Source organism: Dipodomys spectabilis, unplaced genomic scaffold (assembly GCF_019054845.1).
Source record: "Dipodomys spectabilis isolate Male_0828 unplaced genomic scaffold, ASM1905484v1 ptg000174l, whole genome shotgun sequence".
NCBI classification, from domain to species: domain Eukaryota; kingdom Metazoa; phylum Chordata; class Mammalia; order Rodentia; family Heteromyidae; genus Dipodomys; species Dipodomys spectabilis.
The window spans coordinates 7,676,039-7,690,978 of NW_024870851.1; the positions used below are offsets into that span (position 1 = coordinate 7,676,039).

The 14,940-nt window shown below is 37.5% G+C and overlaps 1 long non-coding RNA gene across 1 annotated transcript; it reads right to left on the bottom strand.

The window, feature by feature from the left end:
- Window positions 1-240: 240 nt before the first annotated feature.
- On the bottom strand, window positions 241-12,062 carry LOC122120124. Its single transcript, XR_006149663.1, has 3 exons — window positions 11,938-12,062; window positions 3,472-3,525; window positions 241-2,221 (listed from the first exon to the last, which is right to left on the bottom strand). It is a non-coding gene; the product is annotated as an uncharacterized LOC122120124 (long non-coding RNA).
- Between the last annotated feature and the right edge of the window lie 2,878 nt (window positions 12,063-14,940).

A 14,940-nucleotide genomic window follows, 5' to 3' on the forward strand; every position in this document is an offset into this window, starting at 1 on the left:
TGGTGAGAAATAGCACCATTCTATCTTGGTATCAAGTGAACATTGATTAATGGAGGGTACAACAGACTCAATTTTTTAACTTTTATTTTATTGTAAAGATGCCATACAGAGAGATTACAGTTACATGAGTAAGGCAATGAATACATTATTTGTCAATCATTGTTTCCCCCTCCCTTGTGCCACTATTCCTTCCCTCCCCCACCTTCCTCACTCCTCCTCCCCCTTCCCAAAGTTGTAAAGTTCATTTCCAATGTACTGTCCTGTAGGTATCATTGTTGCAGTATGCCATCCTGAGTCCTTGTTTCAGCGCTTTGTTATTCCCCTTCCCCTCCCCAGATTAGACAAATGTATATACAATTTTCCTGAAAGTGGACTATTCATAATGGGAGACATTAAGCAAGTATAAGGACATCAAGTATGTAGGCTATTTCTATACCTTCCTCTCAATTTTTCGGATAGATTTAGAGATACTCTGAAAAACAAAGTGGTGAAAAGAAATCATTACCAATTGTGGATTACCTAAAGAAAAGGCCACTTCTAGTCAGAAAAAAATATACACAGAACACGCATCTATGAGGAAATCCCTTGAGGTGGATATGAAAACCACTAACAAGTAAGAATCACTATTTTCATGGTAGTTCCATTTGAATCTTACCACAGTCTTTGTTATTTCCCTTGACTCTATTATCTACCTTGATAAAAAAAATTTTACAATCTTTTTGTCTAGTGCCCATGACAGAGTGAACAAATAAGGCTCAATTTGTGTGGTTTTAGAAGTTCTGTAAAACTTGTAAAGGCTTTTACAAAAAAATCAATGAGACTGAAAGATATAAGTGCCATGCTTTCTGTCTTCAAATTCAGGGCTGACAGTGATTATCTCAGAGTACAACTTCCTGTTGCACTCTTGACCTCAGGCTCTGAGGTCAAGTAGTTGCTTTCATGAGTTTTGCATACGCTTTTGCTAATTCAACATTCCAGCTTCATATTTCTGTCATTATGACCCCATGATGAGAATGGATTCTTCAAACATCCAATTCTAGTTTTCTCAGGGTTTCCCTGACTTGGAAAAGAGTAGTTTAGAACAACAGTTCTCAGCCCGGGACAACTTTGAACCCCAGGGCACATGAGGCAACATGAGGAGATGGTTTTGATTCTCAGATGGGTGTAAAAGAGTGTTTCTGGTGTCTAGAGGCAAAAAATGTTGTTAAGCACCTACAGAACACAGGACAGCTACATCAAAACTGAATCATCTGGTCTCAGTGCCAACAGCTGGGAGGCTGAGAAACTCTTCCTAGAACAGCAGTTATAAATACCAGAATGGATGGGTGGCATTCCAAGCAGACAGAACTTTCATCAATTTGAAGAAATTGATCTCTCCGTACTGGTCTTCCTGGGGCCACAGGGAGTTAATGATATTCCATAATGGGTTTTTCCATAGAGTAACCCAGGCAGAATCTCAGCCCTTGCCACACTATATTTCAGGAATTGCTTTGGGGTTTAATGAAACACCAGGAACTATAGAAAGCATTTTCAATAAAATACTAACAAGCTTTCACACATTGTAATTGAAGGATAAGAGGGGGACAACACTGTTTTCCAGATTTAAATGACTGTTTTTCCACTTATTCAATTAATTTCTTTTGTCTGCTGAGGGACGGTGGGCTGCTCATCCTGCATTAAGATTTACGCTTCACCGCACTATGAGGAAACCTGGCGAATACTGCATATCTTTCTTCTCTTCATTCCAGTTGAGCAAATGCACATCTGAAGATGACAAATTGCATTAACAAAGACAAACCACCAATTTTCAAAGGGTATTATTTATCAAATTTGTAAATGTGATGGGGCAGTCCAGGAAATTCTCCCTCATTTCTTGTATCATTGATTTGTCAGCTGTACATAGTTTTACATTTTAGCCTTACCGAAACAAGGTTTGCCCTGCAATGTAACACAATACTACAATAACAGTCAGCCAGGTAGCAGGCACACTATCAGTACATGAAACCCATCTGATAAGATTAAAAAATGTCAACATCAATGTACTAAACATTCAGATGTAAGTTGGTTGTCTAGAAGTCTGCTCATGGGGAGAGGCGGGTAGCTAACACCTTCTGGCCAGTGTGAGAGTCACTCTGCCCAATGAATGTCCAGAACCTCATCTCACAGGTTGAATTTTGAGTCTCCACAGATATTAATTGATGTAGTCTCTTCATGAATTATTCTAGAAATAGTATGACATAAATTAGGATATGTAAAGTACTCAAGCTCCCGAGACCTGAAAAGGCATATCACAATCATAGAAACTTTTCTCAAGATACCACTGCAATCTTAGAGACCCACAAGCTGTTGCTTCCACTTCATCTCCCTTGAACATTCTTTTACGGCACACAACATTCTTGGCATGCATCCTGGCATGCTGAGCTATTTCGGGACACTTAAAACATAGGCCAAGTACACACCACACTACCTAGCATTCTTCTCATTTCCGTAAATCTCAGAACCACACTTATAGGAGAAAGGGTGAAAGAGCAAGTACAAGCAGCCTCCTGTAATAACTTACAGAATTTTCATCTTAAACTTATGAGTTGTTATAATTATAGAGTGTTCTAATCACTCAAGTTGGGGCATTTCCTTGCCAAACAGCTGCTATGTTAAAAAAAAAAAAAAAAGCCACTTAAAGCCGGGCGCCGATGGCTCACGCCTGTAATCCTAGCTACTCAGGAGGCTGAGATCTGAGGATCTCGGTTCAAAGCCAGCTCGGGCAGGAAAGTTAGTGAGACTCTTATCTCCAATAAACCACTAGAAAACAGGAAGTGGTGCTGTGGCTCAAGCGGTAGAGTGCTTGCCTTGAGCTGAAGAGCACAAGGACAGCGCCCAAGCCCAGAGTTCAAGCCCCACGACCGACAAAAACAAATAAAAAAAACCACTTAGTTTACAAATAAGTACACCTTTTAAGTGGAATGAGACTAATAATATAGAAGACAAATATATATCTTCTTTGGAAGACCAGATTCAGATAAAGATAAATACATCTACTGAGATGGATTAAAAATTAGAATTAGGTACATTCCTAATTGGGAGACCTGCTGCTACAATCATTGTTCATTGGCATAAGCACTTGGGTCTCTCGCTCTGGAGTAGGGGTGAGTTTTTTTTAATATAGTTAAAGCAAATAGGAGGTAATTCCTTCTGAAATACCTTAAGATTTGGCTAGTACTGATCTGGTAAGGATCAGCTGCTAATACAGTCATTTCCTAGTCCCACCCTGACTAGAGTCCTCACATAAGTAGGCTACATGGAACTATGAGAAATATTGCACAATTCAAGTAGTTAAAACAATTTCTTTAAAATAAAAGTCTCTTTACAAACATCTCTCTGGATTTACCATGGAGCAAGAGAGAGAGCCAAGCACAAGTCAGTATTCGTATCTGTTGTCAAAATCTATATGAGATATTATTTTGGTTTACATACTTTTTCTCCTGTGTCTGCACAATTTATGTGAATGTCTGAGGAATCCAGGTCATCCTAGACAGTGTTGAAGAAATAATAAACCAAATAAATATTCCACAGTGAAAAAGAATAATTCTAATATGCATACTGTCATGACTACAGTTTCCCTTATGTTTTACTTTGATAAAAACTTCAATGCTTTCATCTAGGAAGATTTAATATTGAGGTTTTCATTTCACTGCTTACTTGCCAAAGGCTTCTGTCTAATTATACATACTGAATTGCCTATGTTGCTTACACTAAAGCTCTAAGCCAAAGCAACAGTAGGACGACTGCCAATGGAGGCCAGCTATTATTTTTTAGAAGAAAAATCACAAATAAAGTACACATTAAAACAACGCATTTTTCTAATTAAAGCTCTAATACAAGTTTCATCGTTTTAACTGTTCAGATCAGAACATTCAATTTCTATCTTCAACTTGTCTTTTTGTTTTTCCAAATTGTAGTAGAGTTCTAAATTATAGAATTATAGTCTTTTTGAAAGGAAATTTAATGAGAAACTATACAGTAGTGAGAAACAGGATAGGAAAAATTATCAGCAGCTCTTTCTATATCTGTGAGAAAAAATTGGAAAAATAGCTGAAAGAGACAGAAAGTAAACTAAAATTTGTTGCTTCTGAACAATCACCTTTCCAATAAAATAATTATTTTCAGAATTGTGTGAAGTTATCTAGTTTGTACTCATAGGCACACACATGAATCTACCCAGCCTCCAATGTTAACGACTTTCAAGATTTTTATTTAAAATCTCTTATATACTGTTCTCCTGATGGTCTTACTTTGTACTTACTAAATAGTATTGAGCAGAAGCTATCTGCTACATGTTGCTGTACTTGGTCAATGATGTGTTGTTAATAAGCATTAATCAAACAGTAGCCCAAGGGAATTAGAAGCTCTGGTTTGTATCATTTGCCAGTTTCATGGTGTAAATACTGACTTCAGACTACCAATATGATGTCTAAGAGAGCGATGTTAAAATGACCTGCTCACAATCTCTTCACCATCTGTAAGCGATTGTTCCCTTTTGTTAAGATAAATTATGAGATTCCAAGACCAATCTCTCAAGTGAGAAGTAAGAAACAAGCAAGAAGAAACAAGAAAGGAAAAAAAAAAAAAAACATTTGAATCCTTATCTTGGGGTTCATTTCACCTAACATCAACTTATCTGACCTTTTCTTCTTGTCTCAGACATATACTAGTTTTTGCAAATAAATAAGATGCTCTCTTTGTTGCTTTGTATGTCCCTTCCTCACGGTATAACCCCTGCTTTCACAGTATTTGATGTTGGTATAATTTGGGGAGGGGAAGGAAAAAAACAAATCGTTTAAATAGGGATACAGGTGGACCCATTGCAACAATGAGATATACAAGTCGTTATGTCGAAAAACGAACTTTACAACTTTGGCCGGGGGTGGGAGTGGGGGGTGTGGGGAGGTGGGAGATGGGAAGGGATGGAAAGGGGAAACAAAGGAGGAGGCAACAATGCTTGATAAGAAATGTACTCATTGCCTTGCCCATGTAATTGAAACCCCTCTGTACGGTATTTTATATATATATATATATATATATATATATATATATATATGTATGTATATAACAAGTAACTACATCTTCCTCTACTTCATACTAATAACATTACTATTTCCCATCTTTGCCTATCTCAAAGAACAGTACTGTCCTTCATGAAATTGAAAACCCATTTTTCTCCTATCACAGCCCTTTATTATGCTCTTTCTATCACTTCCTACTTCTCTCCCTCACTGCAGGTATGCTCTGTCTTCTTCACTCCCATATGTCTAGCCTGCAGCATGGTGCATAAATACCCTTCCTCGGGATTTGCTGAACATTGCTCTTTCACTAAGATATTAGAGAAAATGTCTGTGGGTCCTTTTAGGCTTCTATCCCTCTTTAAAATCCAGATACTACCTCTATCAGGGAAGTGCCCAAATTGAGTAGTCATTAAGTGAACTTGGTCAAATTTGGTACAGATTATACACTATAATCAGTTTTCCCTTTGCTGCACCAACAATAAATTTTAGGGTGGCTAATCCAGTATAAGTCACAACTTTCAAATATGCCAATTCAATGCTTGAATGCCTTGTCATTATTCTCATTTTTGATGCCTTTTTCTTTCCAATTACATGCTTGAAGCACAAGACACCGAAACACAATTCTTCTTCCTTAATATCATAGTGGTTTAAATTTAGATTCCCTGGCATTTTAAGGAAAATGCACATAGAAGAACCAAAAAAGTTGTTAATACTTTGCGAAGATATTCAACTTACTAAGTGTAATTCTAAAAGAAAAAAAAAAGCAGGGCCTAAAGAATTTCAACACTATACTTCACGTTCAAATTTATTGTTGCTTTGTTTATTCTTCATCTGTGTCCTAAATGGCCACAAATTTATTGTGATTAGATCCAAATATTGAATCATAGAGAAGATCTAAGATTTGTTATTTTCTCAAAAGCTCAACCTAGCTGGACAAGAACTTGAGAAGGGTGGAGGACAACACTAAATTAAACAAACAAGGGCAGGAGGAAGAGTACTAGATGTTTCCAGTAGAAACCAGTCTGACCACCCGTAAATCTGGTAGATATCCATGTTTGCAGGGGAGGAGAATAGTAGAGTGTTCCAAGTGCACTCAACTGATTAATATCTAAGCTGACAATGAAACTTAATGCACTGGAGAAAAGGCTCTCCAGAATGGCTGGCTCAATGTATGGAACATTCTGACACTTTGTACAAATGAAAATATTAGTGGTGAGTGAGCTGAGATATTTATATGTTCAGGCATCTCATTCATTTATTGACATTTGATCAGATATGTCTGAGTCTCTTGGAAGAAATAACTCACAGGTCTACACTATTTCCACAAGTATCCAACAATATAAAAATCAGAGCTAATAACAGCTTTTACAGAATTTAATAAGACAACTTGTAGTTTATACGGGCTAATTTACACACACACACACACACACACACACACACACACACACATACATATAACTGAGAAATGAATTTGGAAGATGTGAGCCTTCCATCTGTATCACAAAGAAAAAATGGGAAAATTATTTACAGAATGTCAATAAACAATTTAAGTGAATTTCCATGTTATCATCCTCAAAAAAGTTTTCTTCACTCTGGAAGTTTTCTGAGCTTTCTGGCTAAGGATTGTTCTTGATGTCTATGTGATTCCATAATTTCAATATATCTGTCGCAATATGATGACTTGCATGCCTTAATTTTGAGATTGTATAATCAAATTCACTCAGTATTGCTTTTGATAAAGTAATAAAGAATAACAATAACAAAAGAAACAAACAATGATGATTTGTATCATGTCAAATGCTTGAGGGTATTTTTTCAGTTTTATTTTCTTATTTTTCTGAATAATCCAATATATTTTTCTTTCCACTGAGTTAATTTCTGCTCTTCTGTGTTATATTATGAAATTGCTCTAGGCTTACGTGTTGTTTGAGATTCTTGATTATGAAAATAAGTAGTTTTATTGTTAATGTTACTGGTGTTAAGATTCTGTTTAAAATTAGATATAAGCAGTTATTTTCACTGAATAGAATTTGTCTATCTTACTAAGTATGGCAATTTTTTCCTTCAAGATTAACTAGGTTTGAACAAAAATATTAGTTTCTAGATAAACAGGGTTTCAAACTTATCTGACTGAATATTGTCTCAAAAATAGTAATTAATTTCCTTTGCCTTTGTTTACTAATGGGACTTGTTGATTAATGCTGAAGGAGTCTTCTGCCTCTGCCTTAGACAGTTAGACGTAGGTATTGAGCTGTTGTTACAGATCTACTGAGCTAGGAGGAGTATAAAAGGTAATTTCAGAAGCCGTGGATCAAAGCCAACAGAAATAAAATTAAGATTTAACATGAAGTTTGTTTAGGCAAATAGAGAAATGGAATTTAGACTTGTTTGTAAATTCTTGCTCTCTCATCCTTCTTGGGCTAGAAAAGGTAGCAAGAAGAAAGGCGAGGAAATGTTTCACAGGGAGAGATGTCACTATCCTGAACAGCTAGCACCACAGCTTGCCAACAAGGCAGAAATGGATTAAAAAGCAATGGAGGGGCTGGGAAGATGGCTCAGTGGTAGAGCGCTTGCCTTGCATGCATGAGGCCCTGGGTTTGATTCCTCAGCACCACATAAGCAGAAAAAGCTGGAAGTGGTGCTATGGTTCAAGTGGTAGAGCACTAGCCTTGAGCTGAAGAACTGAGGGCCAGTGCCCAGGCCCAGAGTTCAGGCCCTGTGACGGACATAAAAAAAAAAGCAATGGAGTTTGTTCTACATTTCATTCAACAAGGTTAACCACATCTCTTATTATATTCTAGGGGCAACACACTCTGAGCATATTATCAATTTTGCTTCATTGTATAGTATTTCTTTGTTACATGTTATTATTAAAGGTAGGGGAAACAGAGGTACCAAAACTAAGATTCCCAAGGATATGGCCATTAAGCTTTGAAGCCAGTATATCACTCCACCAACCTGACTACCCACCCCAGTGCCCTTTTAATATGGTCCATTCAAAAGCCAGACTTACATTACCTGTATCTTGTTCAACAAGAGTCATGTCCAGAACTTTGCCCACCAACGCTACCTAGCCATGTATATCTGACTTCATTGGCCCAGCATATCACAAAGGATAAATTGTGGGATTTCAGATAGCTGGTGGTATTGAACTGAGCCAAGAGCATCTAGAGAGAGCAACTGGCAAACTCTTACTAGGGCAACGGCGTGCTGACACACACGGTTTTACTCATTAAAAATAGTCTTGAGTTGGGTGATGGTGGCTCATGCCTGTATTCCTAGCTACTCAGGAGGCTGAGATCTGAAGAGCATGGTTTGAAGCTAGCCAGGACAACAAAATCTATGAGACTGATATTTTAATTCTTGCGGCTTCCAGGTAACCCAAATGAATGAGTATATCTGTCAGAAAGTGGAGTCTGGAAGCTCTCCTGTGAATTCATGTGAGGAACAAGGTTGAACCAACTAATTTCTAAAGCCTTTTCATTTTGGAACCTTTGTAATATTTCACTTCTTTCCGCATTTTTTTTTAGCCCTGGCAGCTCAAACAGGCTCAACAATGTTTGGAATAAAGGGCAATCTTTACCTGAAAATGGGTGTATCTCAGATGACACCAGCCCCTGGGATGACTCAAATTATGAATAAAGAGTTCAAAAAAAATAATGCCATGCACTGGTGGCTCATGCTTATAATCCTCGCTACTCAGGAGGCTGAGATCTGAGGATTCAGCCTGGGCAGAAAAATCCATGAGACTTCTATCTCCAATTTATCACCAGATAACTGGAAGTGGAGATGTGGCTAAAGTAGTAGAGTGCTAGTGTTGACCAAAAGAGCTCAAGGACAGGCCCTGAATTCAAAACTGACTAAATAAATAAATAAATGAATAAGTAAATAAATAACAGTGAACTCATTATGGTCAAGACTTGGTTTTAACAAGGAATTTTCAGAGTTCACACGATTTTCAGAAGTTTCAAACTGCTCTATGTGAGCCTGATGATTACAATTAGCAACAGTGAATAGTAAATGAAGAAAATATCCACATTGACTACAACTGAGTAACAATGTGATGTTCTGAATAGTAATTTTTGGATCATTTTATATTAAATGTTTTTCAGGTCCTATAGACATATATTTTTTTTTTTGATGCACAGTAGAATGAGTCTGTTTCATAAACTGTTACTATTTTTAATATTCAACATACTTGAATATCTTTAGAAATTCCAATTGTAGGTATTGTTTACAACTGATAGGGAAAGTGTTGTCCATAAAGTTTTGGCATATGAACCGATCTAGCTATTTATTGGTGAAGACATTCCCTTACTCTATACAGAAACACACAAGTATGTGCATATATATATATATATATATATATATATATATATATATATGTAAATATATATGCACATAAAAACAACTTTAGTTTTCATAGGGTATGACAATGTGGTATGAGTTATAAAGGAAGGACATACAGAATATCAAATATTATTTGAGAGTGCTGAATCCTAACCACTAGACCACCGAGGGCGTTCAAATATTATTTGAGTGTCTCCCATTTTATTAAAAGTCCAGAAGCAAAGATAAACAAGAATGTATTTGATTCCAAGAAGCATGTATGGAACAGATGAGTGGAAGATGTGGAGGTGAGGGAAGTAGACAGTTCATGTGTGATAAAGTATGTCTTATCGAGGCAGATGTGCAGCATTTCAATCATTTGCAGGTAGGCATTCTAATTTGACACCACCTGACATTGAACAGCAAAAGACAGACTAGAACTTTAAGAAAACTACAGATGAGTGAAAAACCCCTTCAGACTAAATGTCATTGTAATGTTAACCACTGCAAACTTTACATTCATTTTCTCCTTCTAACAATCAGGTAAGCTTGTTTTATAGACAAAACATCTAGGTTTCAAAGAGGCTCAGTGATTTACACAATGTCACAGTGGGATAGTGGCAGAGCTGGCATTCAATCCAGGACTAGTAACAATTCTGTCCCATAACAAGAACAAGCGTGTCTGGCGTGGGCTTCACAGATCCCCTTTTCTGTGGCCAGGGCCAGGCTTTTCCCAGGCTGTCTTGTTCAGAGGTTGGCTGCTTTCTCATTTCTGCTGTTTTCCTTTTTGCTATTGGTAGATTATCTCATTCTTGGCTGTTGAGATTATGCTGAGTCTATCTTCTCTTCAAGATTTTGCCTCCCTCCATATGTTCAGCACAATGTTGGCTTCCTGCTTTCCTTGTTAACCCCTGGTGTGGCTCTTGTTGGTTTGGTTGACCCTGTAGCCTTCTGTATATTGTGAGCAATCAGCATGCTCTGCTGGATCAGCAGTCTGGGTGTGCTGGGGCAAAGGGAAGGGATTTATTCTACTCTCTTGGCAGGAAGAATTGCTTCACTGTCAAGAGTTAGAGTTACAAACACATGCCCCTTTGTATGGTTCATGATACTTCCTGGGTAGCACTATGAACTGTTTCCCAGGCAGCAGAAGCTCTGGGGTCATTGCTGAATTATCTTTAACTTCCAGTAGTATGTGAACCTCCAATTGTTTTGTTCAACTGCACAATTAAGCTGTGCATGTGGTGAAAACCAGAGTCCCATGAAATGAATCTTTGACAAAACTTGTCTATCATTATTGTGTATTCACAATTCAACATAATGCATGCCTGGCACACAGTAGGTATTTTAAAAATGTTTATTCAATGAAGGGACTTGAAGATGCATCTGGGATATGTGTGTGTGTGTTTTATTTTCTTATTTTTTTATTTTTTATTTTTGGGTCTGGTTGTGGGGCCTAAACTCTGGGTCTGGGCGCTGTACCTCAGCTCTTCAGCTCAAGGCTAGCGCTCTACCACTTGAGCCATAGCGCCACTTCTGGCTTTTTTCTTTTTGCTTATGTGGTGCTGAGGAATCAAACCCAGGGCTTCAGGCATGCAAGGCAAGCACTCTACCACTGAGCCACCTTCCCAGCCCGTGTGTGTGTGTGTGTGTGTGTGTGTGTGTGTGTGTGTGTGTGTGTGTATGTGTTTTAGTACCTATATGTCTATGTTGATTGAACAGTTATAAGATAATTTGGTAATAGAGGTAAAAGATGTATAAAGAAAGAAGATTCAGGGGTTAAAGAAAAAGACATTTTTGGGGGACAACATTTTTTTCCAGAGGGATATATAATCATGCATAAAATGTCTAGGTTTCCCTCCTTCCTTTTAACATTCTCTGCTCTTCTAGGTCTGCATATACATATGTAAGTTGTTCTATAACTTGTAGGAAGGTGATATCAAAAGAGAAGGACAAGGGAATGGTACTCTAATCCTATCACAGAAATTTACTGCATAAATGCAAAGAAAGATTTTTATACCTAGTATCTAAGGACATTTTGTCTTCCTAGGGAAAAATACAAAAGGTCAAGAAAAAGCGTTGTGAAGTCAAATCAAATACCTGTTTCCTTTAAAAATTTTGTTTCAAGACATAGCATATCATTAGGAACCATATATTACACAAAAGCAAGAAGTGAATTCTTGTCTCCTTTGTTTTTGGCCAGACAACTAACTGGCTTAGCTCTGTTAACATATTTACATTTGGATTTACTATCCAAGGAGGAATATCTTTCTTCTGACCTTCAGCTTTACTTAACCTTTGAAGGTGGAAGGGAAAGAAAGCATATTAGAAACACAAAATTTGCTTAAGGAGAAACAGAAAACTGGAGCAGTCTTACAACAAGGAAAGGGACTGAATGAATAATCAAATTTTTTCTATGAAAGAAAAGCTTATAGCCAGTGATTTCACTGGTGAATTTACAGAATATGTATGTATGTATGTACACATACATATATATATATATATATATATATGAAAGTAAAGAAAGAACAGTGAACAGTTTCTGACTTACCCTGAGAGACCAGCATTACTCTGATGTCAATACCAGATAAAAGCATCACAAAAAAAGAAAACTACAAATCAATATTCCTTAAAAATAAAGATACAAAAATAGCTTTTCAGTTCCCCTTTTCCAGGTTGGGCCAGAAGTTCTTTTCTCAACAACAATCAGCTATAGAACATGAACTATGGACCTTCTGCACCCATTTAAAATTAAAAGGGACCAACGTGGTTTGGTTGCAGGAGGATTGAGTGGGTGGGGAGTGGAAGGATAGATAGATAGGGATCCAAGGAAGTTAATTTTTAACAAATATCAAAAGGGCAAGATTCAGAAGTTAAAAACACCAAAATAAGCTCAACTAAAGCAGTCCATAGAGATACCAGATTCCTTTCAGAAGGACAGCATATTTGGAGCTTGAAAGTAGTGATAATTATACAGTACTGCAAATATGCTAAAAGCCACTAACTTTTTTTTGGTCAGTCATGGGGTTTGAACTCTGTCCCTGAGTTCTTCAGCTCAATGCTAGCGCTCTACCAACTTGAGCCACAGCTCCACTTCGGCTTTTCCAGTGGTTAATTGGAGATAACAGTCTCACAGACCTTTCTGTCTGGGCTGGCTCTGAACCATGATCTTCAGATCTCAGCCTCCTGACTAGCTAGGATTCCACGCATGAGCCATTAGCACTCAGCTGAAAGGCATAAACCTTTATGTTATGTAAAGTCTGTCTTGATTAAAAAAAGAGAGGAAAGAAATTCTATACTACATTTGTTACTCATCTAATTAGTGCCAATTAATGAGTACTGAGCTTTATCTTGGAAAATCTGCCTAACTTTTAAAAGAAAATTAAAAATGTAAAAATTCAGAAGGAGTTGTCTATGGTTTGAGGTAGTCAAGCTGTGTTAATAGAAAATGTTGAATACACAGCCTTGGTGAGCCATCCCCCAAACATATTTGTTCTTACTGTTGTCCAAAGCATGTGAAGCTGTTGTTTGAACAACGCAGAGGTTGTAAAAATCTATTGTGAAATCCTCTGCAAATCCTAGTGGGTTAGAGTTGACTATATGTGCTGAATCGGCAGGGAACTGATGACACAGGGAGAGTTAGTTTCTGAGTCTGCTTTAGCAAGGGACAGGGGTCCATACATACTTGAGAGGAATAATGAGGGGAAGAACCAATGAAAAATCAGGGAAAACTCCCAAGGTTAGCCCCTCCAAAGGGATATAAGCAACGTTATGATTTGAAGCCACAAATTTGGGGCTACCAGATGAAATGGAGAGTTTCTGTAAAAAGGATGAACTTTTGAGCATTCAGAAAAATGTAGACAAGGTAATTAAAAACTTCTATAGAACACTTGTGGCATTGGATGAATAAAAAGGGTGCCATTAAGGACATGTAAGTATCTTGAGCAAGTCCACATGCAACAGAAAATTTTATGTTAAATTGCACATTATCTTCTCTGAGCCCAGAGGAATTTATAGTGAGTGAAAATATGTCATATGGTAAATGAGATCTATTTTCAACCTAACAAACAGGCAAGAAATGGTCACAGATGGAGTGGGTAGAGACACTTTCTTAATGTAATGGTCAGAATGAGATGGATAAAGATAGGGAGGATCTATGAAAGAGTAAGGATTTTGTTTAATAGTTCATATCGCATAGATAAAGGCATTAAGCTTGGGTACATAGCTAGGTAAAGAAAATCCATAACTGCTTGTGATAAGAATTTGGACAGTATCCACCTTGCAGATGAAATACATTAGAAAGTGTTGAGCAGGACAATAATTTTTATAGCAAAGATTTTAGATGATCACCGTACTGGTATTTCAGGATGAATTAAAAACATAGAGACAACTTGGTAGGAAGTTCTGATGACAATCTAAATAAGATTTCCATGTGGCAAGTTTTCTGAAACTGAAAGTGAAGGAAAACATTAGCCAATCAGTGTGGCCCACAAGGTGCCTCCAACCCATCCTTCAACTTCCTTGGCTACCAACCAAGGGAGTATATTGATTGGGTCTTGCCATAAACCAGGCCCACTTTCCTACAAGCCACCAAGTAGGGAAGGGAAGGGTCTTGGGCTATGCCATAACTCATGCCAGCCCTCCTACTAGCCATCACAGAGGAGGGGTTTGGCTTACTTCAAATAAACCAGTCATGAGCCTATGCCCGCCATCCTGTGGCCACAGCCCTGGAGTGGGTCTTGCCTGCTTCAAATAGCAGTCACTATCTGACTAATTGCCGAGAGGGAAAAGAAAAAGGTAGGGAGGGACAATACCAAACAGCCAGTCCTTGGCCAGGCAGAGGCCCCATTGTTCATTCTTCTGAGAGACCTTTAATTTCACTTTACAAAATAATCTTTACACCCTTTAAAAAATTGTACTCATAGTTCTTGCTTTTATTTCGATACCACTGGAGAACAAGAACCCACCACGCTCATGTTTCATGTATCAAAAGATTATATGAATGAGGAATTTATATAGATCAACTACATGGGATAGGATTAGAGCTGAAATTCATAATAACTCCCAGGTGAGAATTTAGGACAATGGCAATAATGAAAAAAGGCAAAAATGGAAGGAAAACATAAATTTTTATGTTTTTGGGTGAAGAATGAATCCAATTGGATATTCTGTGTATGAGATCCCAGGGGCTTATCAGACTGGAGATTTTTCTCTAAGCCAGACACCCAGGATAGGAGATATAGCTTATACCTAGGACAGGTGGTATAGCTAGAATCAAGGCAGGAAATGTCAGTTGAGAGTCATTACCTGACCACATTTGCTTTCAAATGTAAAAGATACTATGGATACATGATATAAATATTACATACATCATTATTTCCCCAAAGGACTTTTTGCCTTTCCCTTGCATTCACTGTTTTTTATTTTCCTGACTGGAATATGTTTTCATGAAGCATAGCTGAAGACTAAGTTGCTTATCTATTGAACTAGTCCTTTTCTGGGTTCCCCTATTTGATTCATTCTCAGCTCTGTTTTGAAAACCTTTGAATAGATC